This window comes from Microcaecilia unicolor, chromosome 8 (genome assembly GCF_901765095.1).
Source record: "Microcaecilia unicolor chromosome 8, aMicUni1.1, whole genome shotgun sequence".
In the NCBI taxonomy this organism is placed as follows: Eukaryota; Metazoa; Chordata; class Amphibia; order Gymnophiona; family Siphonopidae; genus Microcaecilia; species Microcaecilia unicolor.
The window spans coordinates 132066647-132089498 of record NC_044038.1 but is presented as its reverse complement, the minus strand read 5'-3'; the positions used below and the strand labels follow the sequence as shown (position 1 = coordinate 132089498).

Sequence of the window (22852 nt, the reverse complement as noted above, 5' to 3'; positions counted from 1 at the left end):
CCAGTCCAGGGACCTCTTCTGCGTCCTGCCTCTTGGTGTAACTTATTGTTTCCTTGTAGGCAGAAAGCAACAGAGACAGCCTGTATTAATCTGTGCCTGCTAAAGCCCCCGAGCAACAACACAGACACTGTTGTCTAACTGATACCAACCAGCGCACCAACCAGGCACAGATTAATACAGACTGTCTCTGTTGCATCCTGCCTACAAGGAAACAGTAAGTTACATCAAGAGGCAGGTAAATTAAAGATTTAAACCCCCAAGGGCAGCGCAGTATGGCAGTGCAGCACCGCCCTTGAAGGCAGGCGCCCCCCTGCGGTGCTTACCTTGCTTACCGGGTTTGACTGGCCCTATACCTGGTCTCCTCATCTCCCCCTTTTCTAATATCTGCCCTCCTGGTGTCTCCATCTCTCTCTTTTTCTAATATTGCCCTGTGTCCCCCATCTTCCCTGCATTACCTCTTTCTCCCCATCTCACCCTTCTCCTCATATTCCAATTCCCCCCTTCCAGTGGTGCCTCTTTGTGTCCCTATCTCCTTACCCCCCTTTTTAGTAGTGCCCCTATCAGTGAACAGTGAAGAAAAATGAGCTCAACCTATAGAGTTTATAACTGCGGTTTCTACCAGATATAATAATTTTTGAAGCTGTTTTGGTGATATTCGATTGTTATTTCTTTTCTCTTCCAGCTTTTAAGGCACTGCCTATCCAACTGAAACTGCTTTAGACTTGTTACAGATGGACCAACAACAAAAAATTACAAGTTGGATGCAGTAGCTCACTTGCTTTTGTTTCGAGTGAACGGCAATGACAACCGCACGGGGGAGTAGAAACAGATTAATTAAACTGTCTTCCTTGCTTACAACGCTCCTGTCTATTAAACCTTCTTGGGCTGTTGGGCAGCTTTCTCCCTTCTCCCTCCCTTACATGTTTCGTCCTGATGATTTTCACTGCCTTCCTGCACGAGTCTTGCACCTACTCCGAGACCGAGTCCTGTCTCCTCCGCCCGCTGTCGCTCAGCCGCCTGGTGGTCGCTCGTTTTGAAAGCCCCGGCGTTCTCCCTGCGACACCGGCGATTCACAAAGCCAGCCTTCTGCCAGCGTCGGGGCCTCTCCCTCAGACGCCTCCCACCTCTGCGCAAGACAAGAAGTTGTATTAGAGGAGGCGGGACGCGCCTGCCTGAGGAAAGGCCCCCGCTGGCAGAAGGCTGGCTATGTGAATCGCCGGTGACGGAGGAAGAACACCGGCTCGGCTTTAAAAACGAGCGACCACGCGGCTGGACGACAGCGGGCGGAGGAGACAGGACTCGGAGTAGGTGCAAGACTCGCGCGGGAGGGGGGAGGAGGAGGAGGAAGAGAAAGCCATTGGCACTGCAGGCATTTGGCGCTTAGGTGCCATCTCTTCTTAAAATCTGTTTGGCACCCCACCTAGCCACGCCAAGCTGGTTTCCTTCCCTTTGGAAAGTGTTTGTGCATGAACGATTTTCAAATATTTATTTTAAACATCTGTATTATATGTTCTTTAGCCTTCCTCTTCTTCAGATGTACATATTTAAAGGTTTTCCCAAATGTTATGTCTTCTGGTTGCAGAACCCTCACAATTTTTTTTTTTAATTTTCTTCTGCACCACATCTAGCATCATATATTCTTCCTAACGATGAGGTGGCTAGACAGCCAATTTTGGTGGACTTGAGCCCAAAGTGGATGGGTATGAAACTTTCTCTCCATCCCCTTCAGTCCCATCTGCAGTGTTATATCTCGCTCTCTTTTTGCTTCACTTTTCTGGCAATCCAGCATCTTTCCCTGTCTCTCAACCCCCACCCCCTTTCAAAACTTCACTTTTGGAGATGCCATTAGTCCTTTGATGTGGTCCTGTCTAGCAGAAACAGGAAGCAGTGTCAGAGGAGTTAATGCTCTGGGACCGGTACAAGTAGCTTGTGTGAATTGTATGCTACTCTCTGCTGGTGATCATCACAGGTGAAGAGAAGCTTTAAAAGGTGCACAGGAGGATTGAGAGACTGAGATGCTGGATTGTCAGCAGGGAGCAGGAAAGAGAGAGATGCCTGGGAGACGTCTTCATCTGATGGGGCTTGTGGATCCCTGCCTGCCACAAAAAAGGTATGCCGCTGCTGAGTGAGCATGAGCCCAAAGTGTATGTCGCTGCTTCCTAAAGATATGGCCTCCCAAACTGAAAAATATACCAGGTAATGCCTCACCAATAACCTGTACAGGGGTGTTATCTGTTCCTTTTTTCCTGCTGGTTATGTCTCTCACTATGAGCCACCACCTGATCAGTGTTTTGCTACCTTGAGATTATCAGGTACTGTCGCTCTGAAGTTTCTGTACTCATCAACCTCCCCACTTTATCACATAGAACTCCTTTGGAATTCTGCCCCCCAAAAGCATCCTCCACATTGGTCAAATGCTTTGCAGTTAAGCATTAGTCTTCTAATGTTTGTAGGTTGTTCATCTTGTTTGTCTTCTCCCTCTGGGGTATCTATGCTGTGCAGGGCCGGTCAAACCTGGTAAGTGGGGTAAGCACCGCAGGGGGCACCTGCCTTCAAGGGTGCTGCTGCGGCGCTGTGCCGCCATACCACACTGCCCTTGGGGGTTTAAATCTTTAATTTACCAGGGGCATGCAATGAAACTACAGTGTAGTAAATTTAAAACAAATCGGAGAAAATATTTCTTCACCCAACTCATAATTAAACTCTGGAATTCGTTGCCGGAGAACGTGGTGAAGGCGGTTAGCTTAGCAGAGTTTAAAAAGGGGTTAGACAGTTTCCTAAAGGACAAGTTCATAAACCACTACTAAATGGACTTGGGAAAAATCCACAATTCCAGGAATAACATGTATAGAATTTGGGTTTCTGCCAGGTAGTTGTGACCTGGCTTGGCCACAGTTTGGAAAACAGAATACTGGGCTAGTTGGACTATTGGTCTGACCCAGTATGGCTACTCTTTTATGTTCTTATGTACGTTTGGGAAGCTTGCCAGGTGCCCTTGGCCTGGATTGGCCGCTGTCGTGGACAGGATGCTGGACTCGATGGACCATTGGTCTTTTCCCAGTGTGGCATTACTTATGTACTCCATCCCAGAGTCCCGTCTTCTGATGTCATTTTCTTGAGGGCGGGACTCTGAGGGAACGAACTCACGAAGGGAGGGAAGGCTAGAGACGGGCAGGGCTTTGAAATGACGCGGCCGCTGGGACGAAGGTAAATTAAAAAAGGCTTAAACCACGCAAGGTGGCAAGAAGAAAAAGGGGGATGTTTGGGGGAGAAGAGGGCGGTCAGGTGGCCATAAATGGGAGGGGGAGGGAGAATCGCTGGACAGGGGCAGGGTGGGAGAAGAGAGAAAGGAGATGCGGGTGGGGGGGGGGGGGCGCCAACTCATCTGCAGGGGGGCACCAGAGACCTAGGACTGGCCCTGACACTGTGGCAGATGTTTGAGTCATCCACAAAAAGGTGACTTTTCCTCCTAACCTTTCAGCTGTAGTGCTCACAAAAATATTGAACGGAATGATCCACAATTAAATCGTGAATCCCAGCCATTGTTAGATGGTTGTCTTCATCATGATTTGAATCCTATCCAAATGATTGGGAATCCTGAAGTTAGCATCTAATAATGTATTAATAATAATTTAATTGGTCCCAGGATTGATAGTTGACACTTCAGTACGCGCTTTTCTTTCCTTTGAATGATTTCAACTTACCCGGTGGCATACTGAGGGCGGGGCAGTGGGGGCGGTCCGCCCCGTGTGCGCTCTTGCAGGAGGGGTGCAGGGAGCAGCTGCACGGCTGTTGGATCCGCTGGTTCTCCCTGGACAGAGTATCTTGCAGCCACATAAATGAAGTGACTTCCCCATGACGTCACTGACCCGGACCTGTACCAAAGCATAAAACTTAAAAGCTATTTACATATGCTCTCGTGCAGATTCCCGCTCCGTCTAACAGTATATAGTGTCCAGCCCAAACCTGCCCCTTTTCAGTTATTTTCTTTCCGCGCTGACAGTCAGACCCGCTGGCGTTACTACTACCTTGTGCAGTTTCTCTGTTATTTGTTTTTTTAATAATTTTATTTCTTTTCTTATTTTTCCTCAAAATTTCCTTATTATTCAAAGAATTTAATTTAGCAGCTCTTCTCTTACCTGTCATGTCGCCGAAGAAACAGGGTTTTAAGTGTTGTGTGAGCTGTAATGGTAAAATGTCTAATTTAGATCCACATGATCGATGTGTGCTTTGTCTGGGAAAGGCACACTTAGATACTGTGAAAAGTGTGCTACTACTACTACTTATCATTTCTATAGTGCTACTAGACGTACGCAGCGCTGTACACTTGAACATGAAGAAACAGTCCCTGCTCGACAGAGCTTACAATCTAATTAGGACAGACAAACAGGACAAACAAGAGATAAGGGAATATTAAAGTGAGGATGATAAAATAAGGGTTCTCAACAAGTGAACAAGAGTTAGGAGTTAAAAGCAGCATCAAAAAGGTGAGCTTTTAGCCTAGATTTGAAGACGGCCAGAGATGGAGCTTGATGTACCGGCTCAGGGAGTCTATTCCAGGCATAAGGTGCAGCAAGATAAAAGGAACGGAGTCTGGAGTTAGCAGTGGAGGAGAAGGGTGCAGATAAGAGAGATTTACCCAGTGAACGGAGTTCCTGGGGAGGAATGTAGGGAGAGATGAGTGGAGAGGTACTGAGGAGCTGCCAGTGAAGCCATAATAAACATCACTGTGATATGAATGGAGCAATTTAATATGGCAAAGATAGCACTATGGATAGTTTGGAAATACGACAAAAGCTAGTTATTACCAGGTGATTGTGTTGAGATGACCTAAGCGTTTTACTGGGTTGGTAGGGGATAAAAAATAACAAGGGTCTGTACGTTGGACTTTATAAGCCAGAAGAAGGATTTTTTAAAACTAATTTTAAGTAATTCTATGTGAAAGAGGTAGGCAATGAGCATTTCTAAGCAGAGTTGTCAGAAGATTACATTTTAATAATTTGATACCTATTAGAGCTGCTGTCAAACTGATACTTAAATATTTAAATAAATTCTTAATATTCCACAATTCTCAGTCAGGATTTCGGTCAAACCACAGTACTGAAACAGTACTAGTTACTCTCATGACCAAATTCAAACAAATGATTGCATCTGGAAAGAACATACTTCTACAATTTGACATGTCAAGCGCTTTTGACATGGTTGATCATGAAATACTACTACATATCCTTGATTACTTTGGAATTAGAGGTAACGTTCTCAACTGGTTTAAGGGATTCCTAACCACACGATCATACCAAGTAACATCTAACGCGACTACCTTAGCCCCATGGATACCAGAATGCGGAGTCCCACAGGGATCTCCCCTCTCGCCGTCTCTATTCAACTTAATGATGATACCCTTGGCTAAACTATTATCAAACCAAACCCTCAACCCGTACATATACGCAGATGACATAACGATCTACATCCCATTTAAACAAGATCTAAAGGAAATTTCCAATGACATCAACCAAAGTCTCCAGATCATGCATTCATGTGCGGATGCATTTCGGCTGAAACTTAATGCAGAAAAAACTCAATGCCTAATTCTCACCTCTCAACATAACAAGAACAAATTCACCACCATTAACACACCAAATCTGAACCTGCCAATTTCAGACACCCTAAAAATTCTCGGAGTTACCATCGATCGACACCTAACACTCGAAAGCCACGCGAAAAACACAACCAAGAAGATGTTCCACTCAATATGGAAATTAAAAAGAGTAAGACCTTTCTTCCCAAGGACTGTTTTCCGTAACCTGGTACAAGCAATGGTGCTCAGCCATCTAGACTACTGCAACGCACTCTACGCCGGTTGTAAAGAGCAAATAATCAAGAAACTTCAAACAGCCCAGAACACTGCAGCTAGACTCATATTTGGTAAAACAAAATATGAAAGTGCTAAACCCCTACGAGATAAAATACACTGGCTCCCACATAGGAACGCATCACGTTCAAAATATGCTCCCTAGTTCACAAACAAGCTCATTTTCAAAGCACTTAGCCTCCCAAAGTTCCATAGAAACCTATGGAACTTAGCCTCCCAAAGTGCTTTGAAAATATGCCTCAATATCATTCACGGAGATGCCCCAGCCTACATGTCAGATTTGATAGACTTACCACCCAGGCATGCCAAAAGATCATCCTGCACATTCCTTAATCTGCACTTCCCTAATTGCAAAGGTCTAAAATACAAACTAATGCACGCATCAAACTTTACCTACTTGAGCACACAGTTATGGAACGCATTGCCGCGCAACTTAAAAATGATCCACGAACTAACGAGCTTCCGCAGACTACTGAAGACCCATCTCTTTAACAAAAGGCATACCACAAAGATCAACCAATGTGAACTCCTCCACATATATTCAGGATTTCTTACAATATCTGCTTGTAACATTACTATCATGTTTTATCATTATCATGTTGACCAAGATCTTTCTGTAACACTAAATGCTTATTTTCTAATATATTTCCACCATTCATGTATTGTAAGCCACATTGAGCCTGCAAAGAGGTGGGAAAATGTGGGATACAAATGCAATAAATAAATAAATATGATTTGCAAATATTAGGGTTTATGTAGCATCTCTTATCCCAACATGATCACAATACATTGTGCAATTAAACGTCCTTTTCCATATCATCATGCCGATCAATCCATAGACTGGTGGGTTGTGTCCATCTACCAGCAGGTGGAGATAGAGAGCAATCCTTTTGCCTCCCTATATGTGGTCATGTGCTGCCAGAAACTCCTCAGTATGTTCTCTATCTCAGCAGGTGGTGGTCACACACAGCAGCAGCTCTGGCTAGGTCTCCAAGCCTAATTTTTAGGTTTTGTTGAGTAGCTGGGGTTGAGGGCTCTTCTTGAGCAAGTGCAAACCTGGTAGTGCCAGGTCCCTCCTTTTCTCCCCCCTCCCGCTGGCTCCGTTAAAAAAAAAAAAAATTGGAAGTCTTTAAGGGCGTTTATTTCAACGTTTATTGCAGCTGCTCACTGGGACACCAGTTCGTTACAGCTCGGAGCGAGAAGCAGGTAATTTTACCTTTTTATAGCGGGCAGGGGGTTCCCCGTTCGGTCTCCACGTGGCTTATGGCGTCGGAGGGCAAGGGCGCGAGGATTCGCTCCGCGTGGGTGCGTCTAGCGGGGATGTGGGGATTTCAAAACCTGAATCGCCTTTGTTAAGCATCAGTTTGGAGGCCGGTCAGTGTCCCAGTTCTTCCTCCGGTGCGGCGGTTTTTCCCGCCATAAGCGCCCATCCCCCGCTGCTCGCCCACTCCATGTTGGCCGGCCACTCTGCTCGGACGGCTTCTTCCTGGGCTGCTCTCGAGCTGGGAGACGTTAATACTATGGTCGCCCTTGATTTGGGCGACGGTAAGAAAGCGGCCAAAGTTAAGCGCCGTTCTTCCCGCGCGGCTCCTTTTCGGAGTTTCGCGCCGGACACCATTTTGGATGCGCAGCACGTTTCTCCCCCGCTCTTGCGAGCGCTGGTTGAGGGTGCGGCTAGGGCCATGGCCCAAGCTGCAGAAGTGCACTGTTCGGGGGGATTCTCCCCTGAGTTCATTTTGCTGCTGCATCAGGCTTTTCTTATGCAAAACGCTGCCCCTGCCCCCCTGTCTGATAAAGGGGTTGAGGCCTCCGGAAGCAAACGCCCTCGGGTGGATTTCCAGGCCCTAGAGGACTCTGTCTCCTCTGATGTAGATGAGGGCAGTGTATCTGAGTTCTCCCAACGGTCCTTTGGGGATTCCTTGGAGGAGACGGATTCCCGCTCAGATGGAGCGGATGACCCCTCTGCAGCGCGGATCTTTCGCTCAGAGGATTTGCCCAACCTGTTAGTGCAGGCCATGAGCATTTTGAAGATTTCCTCTCCGGAGGACGTCTCTCCCTCAGCCTCTGTTGGCTCCGCCATTATGCTGGGGACGAAGCGCCCGCCTAGAACCTTCCACTTGCATGAGGCCATGCGCACCTTGATTTCGGCTCAATGGGATGTCCCAGAAGCGAGCCTCAAAGTGGCTAGGGCTATGTCCCGCCTCTATCCTCTGCCTGAAGGTGAACGGGAGGCCTTTCTTTGGCCTACCGTGGATTCTTTAATCACTGCGGTGACTAAGAAAACGGCGTTGCCGGTGGAAGGTGGCACGGCCCTAAAGGACGCCCAAGACAGAAGATTGGAGGCGGCCTTAAGGTCGTCCTTCGAGGCGGCTGCTTTAAGTTTGCAGGCCTCAGTTTGCAGCTTCTATGTGGCCAGGACGTGCCTGACGATTGTGCAGCGGGCTTCCCCCTCGGATCCTTCCTTGAGAGCTGATTGGCCGGCCCTGGAATCGGGCTTGGCTTATTTGGCAGACTTGCTGTATGATGTCTTGAGAGCCTCAGCTAAAGGTATGGCTCAGACAGTCTCTGCGCGGCGGTGGCTATGGCTGAAGCATTGGTCTGCGGACCACGCCTCTAAGTCTCGCCTGGCTAAGTTGCCTTTTAAAGGCAAGCTGCTTTTTGGGGTCGAGCTGGACAAAATTGTGACCGATCTCGGCACGTCTAAGGGCAAGATGTTACCAGAGGTCAGGGCTCGAGCCAATGCTCGCCCCGGTAACTCCAAAGGACAGTTTCAGGAAGCACGTCGGTATCGCCAAGGCAAGTCGGGCTCCTCTGCCCCCTCTTCCTTCAAGAGGAACTTCTTCCCCAAGCAGCATTCCTTTCGTAGAGACCGCCGTCCCTGAGGTGCTTCCTCCGGTCTTCCCCAAGGGTCTCGTACCCAATGACGGGGCCCTGGTCCATGGCCCAGTGCAGATTGGAGGATGCCTGTCCTCGTTTCTGGGCGCGTGGACCAGGGTAACTTCAGACGCTTGGGTGCTGGAAGTCATCAGAGACGGCTACAAGCTAGAGTTCTGCCGACCCTTAAGAGACGGGTTTGTACACTCTCCCTGCAAGTCTCCGGTCAAAGCTGTGGCAGTGCAGCAGACTTTGGACAATCTGATCCGCCTGGGTGCGGCCGTTCCGGTGCCAGAAGATCAGCTTGGCAAAGGACGTTACTCCATTTACTTTGTGGTACCAAAGAAAGGAGGTTCTGTACGGCCTATCCTCGACCTCAAAGGGGTCAGTCGGGCCTTGAAAGTTCGGCACTTCCGAATGGAGACTCTCCGCTCTGTTATAGCGGCAGTGAAGGCAGGGGAGTTCCTGGCATCCTTGGACATCAAGGAAGCTTACCTGCATATTCCCATCTGGCCTCCTCATCAACGCTTTCTGCGTTTTGCAGTCCTGGGCCGACACTTCCAGTTCAGAGCCCTCCCGTTCGGGTTGGCTACTGCTCCGCGGACCTTCTCCAAAGTAATGGTGGTCATCGCGGCCTTCCTACGAAAGGAAGGAATACAAGTCCATCCTTATCTGGACGACTGGTTGATCCGAGCCCCCTCTTATGCAGAAGTGCGGCAGAGCTGTAGACTGGGTGATTGCTCTTTTGAGCTCCCTGGGGTGGATCATCAACTGGGAGAAAAGCCAGCTGCGCCCGACTCAGTCCCTGGAATATCTGGGAGTTCGTTTCGACACCCAAGTGGGCAGAGTGTTCCTGCCGGACAATCGGATTGTCAAGCTTCAGGCTCAGGTGGACCAGTTCCTAGTAGCCTCTCCTCTTCGGGCTTGGGACTATGTGCAGCTGTTGGGCTCTATGACAGCCACGATGGAAGTAGTGCCCTGGGCCAGGGCTCATATGAGACCACTACAACTCTCTCTGCTGCAGCGCTGGACTCGTGTCGGAGGATTACGCTGTGCGCCTTCCCTTGGACCTAGCGGTGCGCAAGGCGCTGAGCTGGTGGCTGAGGACAGACAAGTTGTCCGCAGGGATGCCTCTTTTGACCCCGGAGTGGGTTGTCGTCACGACGGACGCCTCTTTGACGGGCTGGGGAGCCCACTGCTTGGGAAGGACAGTGCAGGGGCTCTGGTCTCCTGCAGAGGCAAAGTGGTCTATCAACCTCCTGGAACTCAGAGCCATTCGGTTGGCGCTTTTGGAGTTTCTTCCGGTACTGGCGTCGAAGCCAGTACGGGTCCTGTCGGACAATGCCACGGCTGTGGCCTATGTCAATCGCCAGGGAGGTACCAAGAGCGCCCCTCTAGCCAAGGAGGCCATGAAACTATGCCAGTGGGTGGAAGCGAACCTGGAACAGCTGTCAGCGGCCCACATTGCCGGAGTCATGAATGTCAAGGCGGACTTTCTCAGTCGCCATACCTTGGATCCCGGAGAGTGGCAGTTATTGGCTCAGGCGTTCTTGGACATCACAAAGCGCTGGGGCCAGCCGAGCCTAGATCTGATGGCGTCATCGGCCAAGTGCCGCGCTTTTTCAGCAGAGGACAGGACCCTCGATCTCTGGGAGTAGATGCTCTTCTCCAACAGTGGCCGACACAGGAGCTTCTCTATGTGTTCCCGCCCTGGCCCATGTTGGGCAGGGTGCTAGACCGGGTGGCAAAGCATCCGGGCCGGGTAATCCTGGTGGGTCCGGACTGGCCCAGACGTCCCTGGTATGCGGACTTGATCAGGCTCTCAGTGGACGGCCCTCTGCGGCTGCCAGCGGAGCAGGGCCTGTTGCATCAGGGTCCCGTGGTGTTGGAGGATCCCTCCCCCTTTGGTCTTACGGCCTGGCTATTGAGCGGCAGCGTCTGATGATGAAGGGCTTCTCAGACAAGGTCATCGCCACTATGCTGAGAGCGAGGAAGCGCTCTACTTCTACTGCTTACGCCAGGGTTTGGCGTACCTTTGCATCGTGGTGTGAGGCAGGTTCCCTTTCTCCCTTCACTGCTCCAATTTCTTCAGTGTTGGCGTTCCTGCAAGAAGGTCTGGAGAAAGGCCTGTCGCTCAGTTCCCTTAAAGTCCAGGTAGCGGCTCTGGCCTGCTTCAGGGGCCGCCTGAAGGGTGCTTCCCTGGTTTCGCAGCCAGATGTGGTGCGCTTTCTCAAGGGAATTAATCACCTGCGCCCTCCTCTGCACTCCGTGGTACCTGCGTGGAATCTCAATCTGGTGCTAAGAGCCTTGCAGAAGCCGCCTTTTGAACCCTTGTCGAGGGCATCTCTGAAAGACCTGACGTTGAAAGCAGTCTTTTTGGTGGCTATCACTTCAGCCAGAAGAGTTTCCGAGCTCCAGGCGCTATCATGTCGAGAGCCTTTTCTGCAGTTCACTGAGGCAGGAGTGTCTATTCGCACAGTGCCTTCCTTCCTGCCCAAGATTGTTTCTCACTTCCATGTGAATCAGCAGCTCTGTCTCCCATCCTTTCGTAGGGAGGACTACCCAGAGGAGTACTCTGCTCTCAAATATCTAGATGTGAGACGAGTCATCATCAGATACTTGGAAGTGACCAATGATTTCCGGAAGTCGGATCATCTGTTTGTCCTGTTTGCAGGTCCTCGTAAGGGTCTGCAGGCTGCTAAGCCTACAGTGGCAAGATGGGTCAAGGAAACCATTGCAGCGGCTTATGTGGCCGCGGGGAAGGTGCCGCCTATCCGGCTGAAGGCTCACTCCACTAGAGCTCAGGCGGCCTCGATGGCAGAGGCCGGGTCCGTCTCCTTGGAAGAGATTTGTAAGGCGGCAACTTGGGCATCGGCTCATACCTTCTCCAGACATTACCGCTTGACTGTGGCTGCTCGGGCGGAGGCCCGGTTTGGAGCTTCAGTGTTGCGGTCAGGGATTTCTATGTCCCGCCCTGGGTGAGTACTGCTTCGGTACATCCCACCAGTGTATGGATTGATCAGCATGATGATATGGAAGGTAAAATTATGTATCATACCTGATAATTTTCTTTCCATTAATCATAGCTGATCAATCCATAGCCCCTCCCAGATATCTGTACTGTTTATATTCTGGTTGCATTTCAGGTTCAAGTTTAGTCTTCAGTTCCTGTTCAGGAGGACTTCGTGTTCAAGTTTTTTGATTTGAATTCTTCAGGAGTTGAGACGATTTTGTGTTACAGTGAGATGCTGCATTCCTCTCCCCTCCGTTTTACGGGGCTGGATTGAGATCTAAATTCTGCCGGCGCTCCCTCCCGCTTCGTGCGGCTGTAGGGCAGCTTTGTACCCCTCCCGCTTCGGCGGTGTTAGGGTGAGTCAGCTCCTCCCGCGGTTGCGGTTGCAGGATAAGCCAGATCCCCCCGCATTGGCGGGGTGGTGTCCCTCCCCCGCTCCGCGGGGATGAGCTGGACGGATTCCCCTCCCCCACTTGTGTGGGGATGAGCTGGGTTAATTCCCATCCCCCGTTTCGGCGGTGGTGAGCTGGGCAGAGTGTCCCTTTGTGGGTGTAATTCTCTGTGCTGAGTCCTGCGGATGGAGCTTTGATATCGACATACTGAGGAGTTTCCGGCAGCACATGACCACATATAGGGAGGCAAAAGGATTGCTCTCTATCTCCACCTGCTGGTAGATGGACACAACCCACCAGTCTATGGATTGATCAGCTATGATTAATGGAAAGAAAATTATCAGGTATGATACATAATTTTACCTTTTCCCCAAGTCCATTTAATAGTGGTCTATGGACCTTTTCCTTTAGGAAGCTGTCCAAATCTGTTTTAAACTCCGCTAAGCTAACCGCCTTTACCACATTCTCTGGCAACGAATTCCAGAGTTTAATTACATGTTGAGTGAAGAAAAATGTTCTCCAATTCATTTTAAATTTACTACATTGTAGCTTCATTGCATGCCCCCTTGTCCTAGTATTTTTGGAAAGCATAAACAGACACTTCACATCTACCCGTTCCACTCCACTCATTATTTTATAGACCTCTTATCATATCTCCCCTCAGCTGCCTTTTCTCCAAGCTGAAGAACCCTAGCCGCTTTAGCCTTTCCTCATAGGGAAGTCGTCCCATCCCCTTTATCATTTTCGTCACCCTTCTCTGCGCCTTTTCTAATTCCACTGTATCTTTTTTGAGATGCGGCGACCAGAATTGAACACAATATTCAAGGTGCGGTCGCACCGTGGAGCGATACAAAGGCATTATAACATCCTCATTTTTGTTTTCCATTCCTTTCCTAATAATACCTAACATTCTATTTGCTTTCTTAGCCGCAGAAGGTTTCAACGTATCATCAACGACAACACCTAGATCCCTTTCTTGGTTTGTGACTCCTAATGTGGAACTTTGCATGATGTAGCTATAATTCGGGTTCTTCTTTCCCACATGCATCACTTTGCATTTGCTCACATTAAACATCATCTGCCATTTAGACGCCCAGTCTCGTAAGGTCCTCTTGTAATTTTTCACAATCCTCCTGCGATTTAACCACTTTGAATAACTTTGTGTCATCAGTAAATTTAATTACCTCACTAGTTACTCCCATCTCTAGGTCACTTATAAATATGTTAAAAAGCAGCAGTCCCAGCACAGAGCCCTGAGGAACCCACTAACTACCCTTCTCCATTGAGAATACTGACCAGTTTTCTATCTTTTAGCCAGTTTTTAATCCACAATAGAACACTGCCTCCTATCCCATGACTCTCCAATTTCCTCTGGAGTCTTTCATGAGGTACTTTGTCAGTTGCCTTCTGAAAATCCAGATACACAATATCAACCGGCTCACCTTTATTCACATGTTTGTTCACACCTTTTAGCAAACCCACCAGAATTTGTTGTGGATTAGTTAACTTCTTTGTCTTATATTATCCATTCTGGTTGGTTCTCACCTATATTTGGTAATGTCTTGACACCCATTTTAAAAACTACAGAACTGGACTTATCACACTTTAGACCAGTTGCAAGTATTCCATTTTTAAGTTAAACTTACTGAGGTTTTTTTTTGTGGTTTCTCAACTTTCTGAATTTATTCAGCAATCAGAGTTATTGTTAACCATCTCAGCATAGGTTTAGGAGGTTTCACAGCACAGAGACGTTAATCGCATTAAAATTGATTGTGCAACCAGAATTGAGCAAGGGGAACCAGATGATCTTGTTGCAGTTTCATGTTTCTGCTACATTGGATACTGTGAACCATGAGCTACTACTGAATGGATTAGAGGGATTTGGATTTATGGGGAATGTATTAAAATGGTTTGATGGGTTCCTGAGGAATACAGGCAGGATAATTGCTCATCCCCCTTCTGGGTCCCTTTATTTTAAGTTCCTCAGGGATCACCCATTTCCCTGTTGCTGTACAGTATTTTCTTGACTTTGAGTACAGTTATGTTGAGGATTAGGTGAGTGAATGTTCTCATGCATGTGGATGATGTTTTGTTTGCTTTCCATAAAAGGGGATTTCAGTTTGTTAATGAGTACACTGATGTCTTCTACTGATAAAGTTAAAGGCTGGTCTGTACAGTATCATTTAAAATTGAATGCTGAAAAACACAATCTACTTTGGTTTGCTGTTAACAAGTCTCTATACCTGATCAGATTAAATTGCTGGATGGGTCATGTCTTTCAGGGAACAAGAAGTCCAGCGTCTTGTGGGTGCTTTTATACTCATCCTTAGTGATGGAACCTCAGATTAATTCTGTAGTAGAGCAATCTGTCTTTGAGGCATAGGCGCCGACTCTGTGGGTGTTGTGGGTGCTCGAGCACCCCCAATATTTTCACCCGCCCAGGCATTAACCACCGCTTACCTCTCCGACGTCGCAGCAGCTGCGCAGCGTCAGTGAAAGCGCTGCCCGCTAGCCTTCACTTCGCTCGTTAGTTCCCCCTCAGTGTCCTGCCCTCGCGGAAATGATGTCAAAAGAAGGCGGGACACTGAGAGGGAACGACGAGCGAAGGGAAGTCTAGCAGGCAGCACTTTTACTGATGTTGCGCAGCTGCTTCGACAGGTAAATTTATAGAAGATTTAGAGAAGAGGGCGGGCAGGTGGACATGGGAGGGCAGGGGAGAGAGAAGCATTGATCGATGGATGGGAGGCCAGGGCCCAGGGAGAGAGGAGAAATTGCTGGACATGGAGGGGAGGGGAGGAAGGAGAATTGCTTGATATGGATGGATGGAGGTGGGCAGGGGAGAGAGGAGCATCGATGGACATGGATGGGAGAGCAGAGCTCAGGGAGAGTGGAGAAATTGCTGGGCATGGAGAGGAGGGCAGGGGAGAGAGGAGAATTGCTGGATATGGATGGAGGGAGCGGGGCAGGGGAGAGAGGAGCATGGATGGACATGGATGGGAGGACAGGGCCCAGGGAGAGTGGAGAAATTGCTGGGCGAGGAGAGGAGAGAGGAGAATTGCTGGATATGGATGGATGGGGGGGCAGGGGAGAGAGGAGCATGGATGGACATGGATGGGAGGGCAGGGCCCAGGGAGAGAGAAGAAATTGCTGGACATGGAGGGAAGGGGAGGAAGGAGAGTTGTTTGATATGGATGGATGGAGGTGGGCAGGGGAGAGAGGAGCATCGATGGACATGAATGGGAGGGCAGGGCCCAGGGAGAGTGGAGAAATTGCTGGGCATGGAGGGGAGGGCAGGGGAGAGAGGAGAATTGCTGGATATGGATGGAGGGCAGGGGAGATGCTGGACATGGGTGGATGGAGGGCAGGGGAGAGGAGAGTTGCTGGACATAGGTAGATGGAGGGGAGCGGAGAGTTGCTGGACATGGATGGACGGGAGGGCAGTGGAAAGAGGAGGGTTGCTGGACATGGGCGGATGGAAGGGAGGGCAGGGAGAGAATTGTTGGACATGGATGGAGGAGAGGGAAGAGAGAGAAAGGAGATGAGATGAGGGAAAAGGAAGAGAGGAGAAAAACTGCACATGGATGGAGAAAATAGGCAGAAGCTGGATCCACTGGACAGTCAAGTCTGCGGAGGACCCAGCTTTTACTTATGGATATAGAGCAAGGAATGAAGAAGAAAGGAGGAAAGTAAAGAAACATGGTTTTACCAAAGGGAAATCGTGCCAAACGAATCTCATTGAGTTCTTTGGGTGACAGGAGAATTGAATCAGGGACGAGCTATGGACGTAATCTACTTAGATTTCAGCAAAGCTTTTGACACGGTTCCCCACAGGAGGCTCTTAAATAAACTGGATGGGCTGAAGATAGGACCCAAAGTGGTGAACTGGATTAGGAACTGGTTGACGGACAGATGCCAGAGGGTGGTGGTGAATGGAATTCGCTCAGAGGAGAGAAAGGTGAGTAGTGGAGTGCCTCAGGGATTGGTGCTGGGGCCGATTCTGTTCAATATATTTGTGAGTGACATTGCCGAAGAGTTAGAAGGTAAAGTTTGCCTATTTGCGGATGATACTAAGATCTGTAACAGAGTGGTCACCCGGGAGGGAGTGGAAAACATGAAAAAGGATCTGAGGAAGCTAGAAGAATGGTCTAAGATTTGGCAATTAAAATTCAATGCAAAGTGATGCACTTAGGGAATAGAAATCCATGGGAGACGTATGTGTTAGGCAGGGAGAATCTGATAGGTACGGATAGGGAGAGGGATCTTGGGGTGATAGTATCTGAGGATTTGAAGGCGACGAAACAGTGTGACGAGGCGGTGGCCGTAGCTAGAAGGTTGTTAGGCTGTATAGAGAGAGGTGTGACCAGCAGAAGAAAGGGGGTGTTGATGCCCCTCTATAAGTCGTTGGTGAGGCCCCACCTGGAGTATTGTCTTCAGTTTTGGAGGCCGTATCTTGCTAAGGATGTAAAAAGAATTGAAGTGGTGCAAAGAAAATCTACGAGAATGGTATGGGATTTGCGTTACAAGACATATGAGGAGAGACTTGCTGAACTAAACATGTATACTCTGGAGGAAAGGAGAAACAGGGGTGATATGATACAGACGTTCAAATATTTGAAAGGTATTAATCCGCAAACAAACCTTTTCAGGAGATGCGAAGGCGGTAAAACGAGAGGACATGAAATGAGATTGAAGGGGGGCAGACTCAAGAAAAATGTCAGGAAATATTTTTTCATGGAGAGAGTAGTGGATGCTTGGAATGCCCTCCCGCGGGAGTTGGTGGAAATGTAACCGGTAACGGAATTCAAACATGCTTGGGATAAGCATAAAGGAATCCTGTGCAGAAGGAATGGATCCTCAGGAGCTTTGCGAAGATCGGGAGGCAGCGCTGGTGGTTGGGAGGCGGGGATAGTGCTGGGCAGACTTATACGGTCTGTGCCCTGAAGAACACAGGTACAAATCAAAGTAGGGTATACACAAAAAGTAGCACATATGAGTTGTCTTGTTGGGCGGACTGGATGGACCATGCAGGTCTTTTTCTGCCCGTAGTACAAAAAACAGAAGAAACCAGTCTTCGCAAGGAAATGCATGGTGATGCATGTGGGAAAAAAGAACCCGAATTATAGCTACGTCATGCAAGGTTCCACGTTAGGAGTTACGGACCAAGAAAGGGATCTGGGTGTCGTCGTCGATAACACACTGAAACCTTCTGCTCAGTGTGCTGCTGCGGCTAGGAAAGCGAATAGAATGTTGGGTATTATTAGGAAAGGTATGGAAAACAGGTGTGAGGATGTTATAATGCCGTTGTATCGCTCCATGGTGCGACCGCACCTTGAGTATTGTGTTCAGTTCTGGTCGCCGCATCTCAAGAAAGATATAGTAGAATTGGAAAAGGTGCAGCGAAGGGCGACTAAAATGATAGCGGGGATGGGACGACTTCCCTATGAAGAAAGACTAAGGAGGCTAGGGCTATTCAGCTTGGAGAAGAGACGGCTGAGGGGAGACATGATAGAGGTATATAAAATAATGAGTGGAGTGGAACAGGTGGATGTGAAGCGTCTGTTCACGCTTTCCAAAAATACTAGGACTAGGGGGCATGCAATGAAACTACAGTGTAGTAAATTTAAAACAAATCAGAGAAAATGTTTCTTCACCCAAAGTGTAATTAAACTCTGGAATTCATTGCCGGAAAATGTGGTGAAGGCGGTTAGCTTAGCAGAGTTTAAAAAGGGGTTGGACGGTTTCCTAAATGACAAGTCCATAATCTGCTACTAAACGGACTTGGAAAAATCCAAAATCCCAGGAATAACATGTATAGAATGTTTGTACGTTTGGGAAGCTTGCCAGGTGCCCTTGGACTGGATTGGCCGCTGTCTGGACAAGATGCTGGGCTTGATGGACCCTTGGTCTTTTCCCAGTATGGCATTACTTATGTACTTATGTAAATCAACAAGAAACAAAACAGCAAAGAGTCTAGTACTAGTTCGGTTTGATTGCATAGATCAGAGACGCTGCTCTGATCTTCTCTGCTCAACAACTTTGTTTCCAGTAAAATTGAGCACTATAGCTTCAGTTTATTGGTAAGAAACACATATTCTTTTTATATTTGGATAGAATTAATAATCAACAGACGGCAGAGAAGACTCCTGACGCAGGCCAGTACGGCCGAAACACAGCTGTGTCGAGTCCCTTTCTCCCTGCAACAGTTTGGCTAATAAAGTTGATTCTTCATTTTTACATCCAAAGTGTCGTCTTTTTTATGTAATTTTTTGATTTTGATGGATTCATCTTTTAAATACATATTTTATGATTAATTTTAAATTTTGACGTTTTTTATACATATATTTTTTATTCTTATTTTTTTGTTTTTTGTTTTTTGCTTTTGTTGGTCATATTTGCTGTTTTGTTACTTGGTCTTTTTCTGCCGTCATCTACTATGTTAGTATGTTAAATAAATGGAAAAGAAGCCCTGGAAACGGAGTTAAGAGGACAGATAGCAGCAGAATCAGATACTGGGCCAGCATGATCAGAAAAACAAAGTCACCAGACAGCAAAGGTAGAAAAAAATCATTTTATTTTCATTTTAGTGTTTGGAATATGTCCACTTTGAGAATTTACATCTGATACATCTGCTGTCTTATTTTGCAATGTATAGCAATGTGTTTCTTTCTGTTTGTCTGGTATTGTGCTGCATGCAGGGTCTAACTTCTTAGGATTTCAGGTTAATTTTTGAAGAATTTGAAGAGGGGCTATCTCTGTTCTGCATGTGTGACTGCAAGGCCAAGTGTCTGTTTGTTAGATTCTGAGATTTTGCTAACACATTGTTTTTCAGAGTTGGCAAGACTGTTTGTTCTCATAATTCATGGTCTGTATGCTAATTTGGTTTGTGTCATTTAGAGTATAATGGAGCTGTAACAGCTTACAGAAATTATTTATAATGAAAACAAAAAAAAAACACAAGTTATTTTTCTTCTATACTGGTGTAATATTTTCAGTGACGCCATGGCTGGTAAAAGGGGTGTGACTACTGTAGGGGTGGAGCCATAGTGATCCCACCCCTGGATGGGTAGGGGCGCCGACTAATAGGCTGCAGGAGGACGCCAGAAACCCTAGGACCGGCTCTGCACCCACCGGAAGTCGGAAGTTCCCTTCCCTGCCAGCCTACCTGCCCGGTGCCCGCCCTCTTCTCCCTCAGTTCTCCGCTGGTCCGTCCTCGCCTTCCTGCGTGCCGCTCAGAATTTTAAAACTCATCTTACCTCGGGGTCCCAGCGGCAGCAGTGAAAGGCGAGCAGGCTTGGCACTTCAGCCTTCCCTTCTCTCTCAGCTCTGGTCCCGCTCTCATTCTCTGTTTCCGCAAGGGCGTGACTAGAGCTGAGAGAGAAGGGATGGCTGAAGCACCGAGCCTGCTCGCCTTTCAGTGCTGCCGCCGGGACCCCGAGGTAAGATGAGTTTTAAAATTCTGGGCGGCACGCAGGAAGACGAGGATGGACCGGCGGAGGACTGTTGTGGGAGAAGAGGTCAGGCTGGGGTTGGGACTGGCACTCGGAGGAGAGGGGGGCCTGGAACTTGGAGGAGAGGGAGGGGTGAGGGGGCGGGGGAATGCACCACCTGTTAAAAAAAAATTCAGCACCCCTAATCATTTTGAAAAGTTGGCTCCTATGCTTTGAGGCAAAGCATAATCTCTATTTTTCTTTAACATTTCAGAGGCTATTATTCTATCATCACTAGACTGTTGCAGTTCATTGTATTTAGGTATTTTACATAAATTGAAGACGTTAAGGTTGATTCAGAACACTGATTGATTTGTAGGAAAAGTAGATTTGATTATGTGACTGTTATTTACTACTCTCCATTGGCTTCCTATTGAAGCATGAATTGTTTTTAAACTTTGTTTAGTCTTCAAAACATTATATGGTGAGGCTCCGAAAGCTTTTTTTCTTTTATTATTTTCTCTGTCATATTCTTCTTTTAAGAGCTGAAGCACAGATCACATTACTTTGCAGTTACATCTCTGTAAGGTGTGAAATATTTGAAAGGTATTAATATACAAACAAACCTTTTGCCAGATGAGGATAGGTGGTAGAGTAAAAGACATGAATTTAGATTGCAGAGGGTCTGGCTCAGGAATAACATCAGGAAATACTTTTTCACGGAGAGGGTGGTAGATGCCTGGAATGCTCTCCCGCGGGAGGTGGTGGAGATGAAAACAGTAACAGAATTCAAAAAGGCATGTGCTGGGGGAACCAAGATAGCGTCTTGATGGGACGACATGGCAAGGAGAGCTCTAATGTTTTCCTCGGGTATGGGGGGGAGGAAGCATAAGGGTGAAGACCAGGGATTTCCTCTCTGAAGTCCAGGTAGCTCTCCCCTACTGGCAATCCACAATACCAGAATTGCTTAGCTCAAGGTCTGGTTTGCCATGGATGAGTTCTGCTAAGGTGCTAGAAGCAGTGTCTCCTGGAACACTCGAAAGCACTCTAAGCCCTGAGCTGCAGGTTACTCCTCCTCCACCTGGGAAGGCATCATTGAGCAGGGAGCTGCAGTTGGAACTTCCACAGGATGGTGCGTCGATTGGGAGCTCCTTGCTGATTGTTGAAACGCCATTAGAAGAACTTTCAGATGGCGAGAGGGCCTCTGAGATGCTGGGGTAATCTGTTATGGCATGTCCATCTCAACTTGTCCAAGTATTGGAAGTTCAGAGGCCCAAAGTAGTAGTACCTCCATTGGAGAAACCACAGGTTATTACTTTAGGATCGTTGTAGGATGCAATTGTGGTAATGCATAATTCTGTTGCTACCTTGACTGCAGTGGTTTTGTCAAATCAGGATATTTCCAAAGCTACAACACAGAATTTGAAAAGAGTTCAGGTGAGACTGGATAAATTAGAGGGTCAGGCTACTGATATACAGAAAGTTCAATCAGTTATTATAAAAATAAAAATCCTTTTTGATATACGTTTGGAAAATTCCTTTCAATATCTTAATTTGCATTTTTTTAAACTTTCCAAAATCCTATATTATCACCTGGAGATGTTCTTAAAAAAATATATGGAAGAAGTATTGTACATTGCCAGAGAGGTGCTGCCTCCTTTTGCAAAAGCTTGCTTTATTCTTCTAAGGCTTTACCTCCGACAAAAAGGGATGCTTCTGCAGTTGATGCTAACAACTCAAGACAATTTGGACTTAACAGGGTATTTGGAAAGTTCTGAAACTGAAGTAGTCGGTCTTGCTACCCTCATTGCTACATTATATTTCTCAAGATCGTAATAATGTTTTCAGATTATTTTTTAAGTTTTAAAAATGAGAATTATATGAGACAGAAGATCTGGGTTTTCCCAGACGTTACTAAATCAACTCGAGAGAAGGAATACATTTTTGGTATATAGACAATGGGCCCAGCCCTTAGGGATACTTTTTAACTTCGATATCCATTTAAATGTGTAGTTGTTTTATCATCTACTTAGATATGTTTTACCCAGACCATCTGCAGTTCTTTGTAGAAGCTAAACAGGTGGAAAGAGAAAAACTGCACTGGGTCCCAATCAAAGAATGTATTACTTTCAAAATCTGCACCCTGGTCCGCAAGATTATCTAAGGTGAAGCCCCGAGTTATATGGCTGATCTCATAGACCTACCAACCTGAAACACAATTTGAACATCACGAACATACCTAAATCTTCACCACCCTAGCTGCAAGGGACTCAAGTACAAATCAATTTACGGATCCAGCTTCACCTATATAAGCACGCAACTATGGAACACATTACCAAAAGCCATAAAGACAACACAGGATCACCTCAACTTCTGGAAATCACTAAAGACCGATCTGTTCGAAAAGGCATACTCTACTGATCCAACTTAAGTGCCTGAACACAGCAACACAACAAAACCAAAACTTGCAATGAACAATATATTACTCTTCTTCTCTTGATTCTCTAATGTGACTATAACAACATCACTCTGTATTTGTTTCATCACCAGAGGTGGCTAACACCTCAGGGTACTATGTAAGCCACATTGAGCCTGCAAATAGGTGGGAAAATGTGGGGTACAAATGCAATAAATAAATAATTTTAGTTAGGACTTTGTTCCCCATCCTTATGTATTTTATATATTTTTTTTCCTTTAAATAATCCCTGTTGCTTCAAGGGTGTTCCCCCCCCCCCCCCCCCCTTGGTTTCTCCCTGTTTGGGGACTAAGTAGCACATACCTTGGTTTAGAATGTTTTTTTTTTTTTGTTATATTTCTATTTTTGCGCTTTGCTTTCATGTACGTCTGCTTGTGTATATTGATAAATGCAAATAAAAAAAAATACATGGTATAAACACAAAGAAATCCTATATGGAAAGCATGGAACCAAACAAGCTTGGAGGTGATTAGATGGCAACACCAGTAATTGAGAAGCAAAGCCAGTGCCAAGCAGATTTCTACGCTCTGTGTCCCAATCTTGGCTGAAAAGGTTTGGAGGGCTTTGATGATGGCTTCAGTAGTTGGAGAATAAGGCTAGTGACGGGCAGAGTTCTACAGTCTGTGCCCTGAAAATGGTAAGGACAAATCAAGATCAAGTATGCATATGTAGTACCATATCATACCTTATGCTATAAGTTTATCTTGTTGGGCAGACTGGATGGACTGCACAGGTTTTATCTGCCATCATCTACTATAGGTCATTATATGGCCAATTTCTAGTTTTCTGTGCCATTAG

At 47.0% G+C, this 22852-nt stretch overlaps 1 protein-coding gene across 1 annotated transcript in view; it reads left to right on the top strand.

The window, feature by feature from the left end:
- Positions 1 to 1185: 1185 nt before the first annotated feature.
- Positions 1186 to 22852, top strand: part of RARS1 (arginyl-tRNA synthetase 1) — a 190043-nt gene continuing 168376 nt past the window's right edge. The window contains exon 1 of the mRNA XM_030211798.1: positions 1186 to 1304. The gene's annotated coding sequence lies outside the window, so the exon portion shown is untranslated. The remainder of the gene's footprint in view (positions 1305 to 22852) is intronic.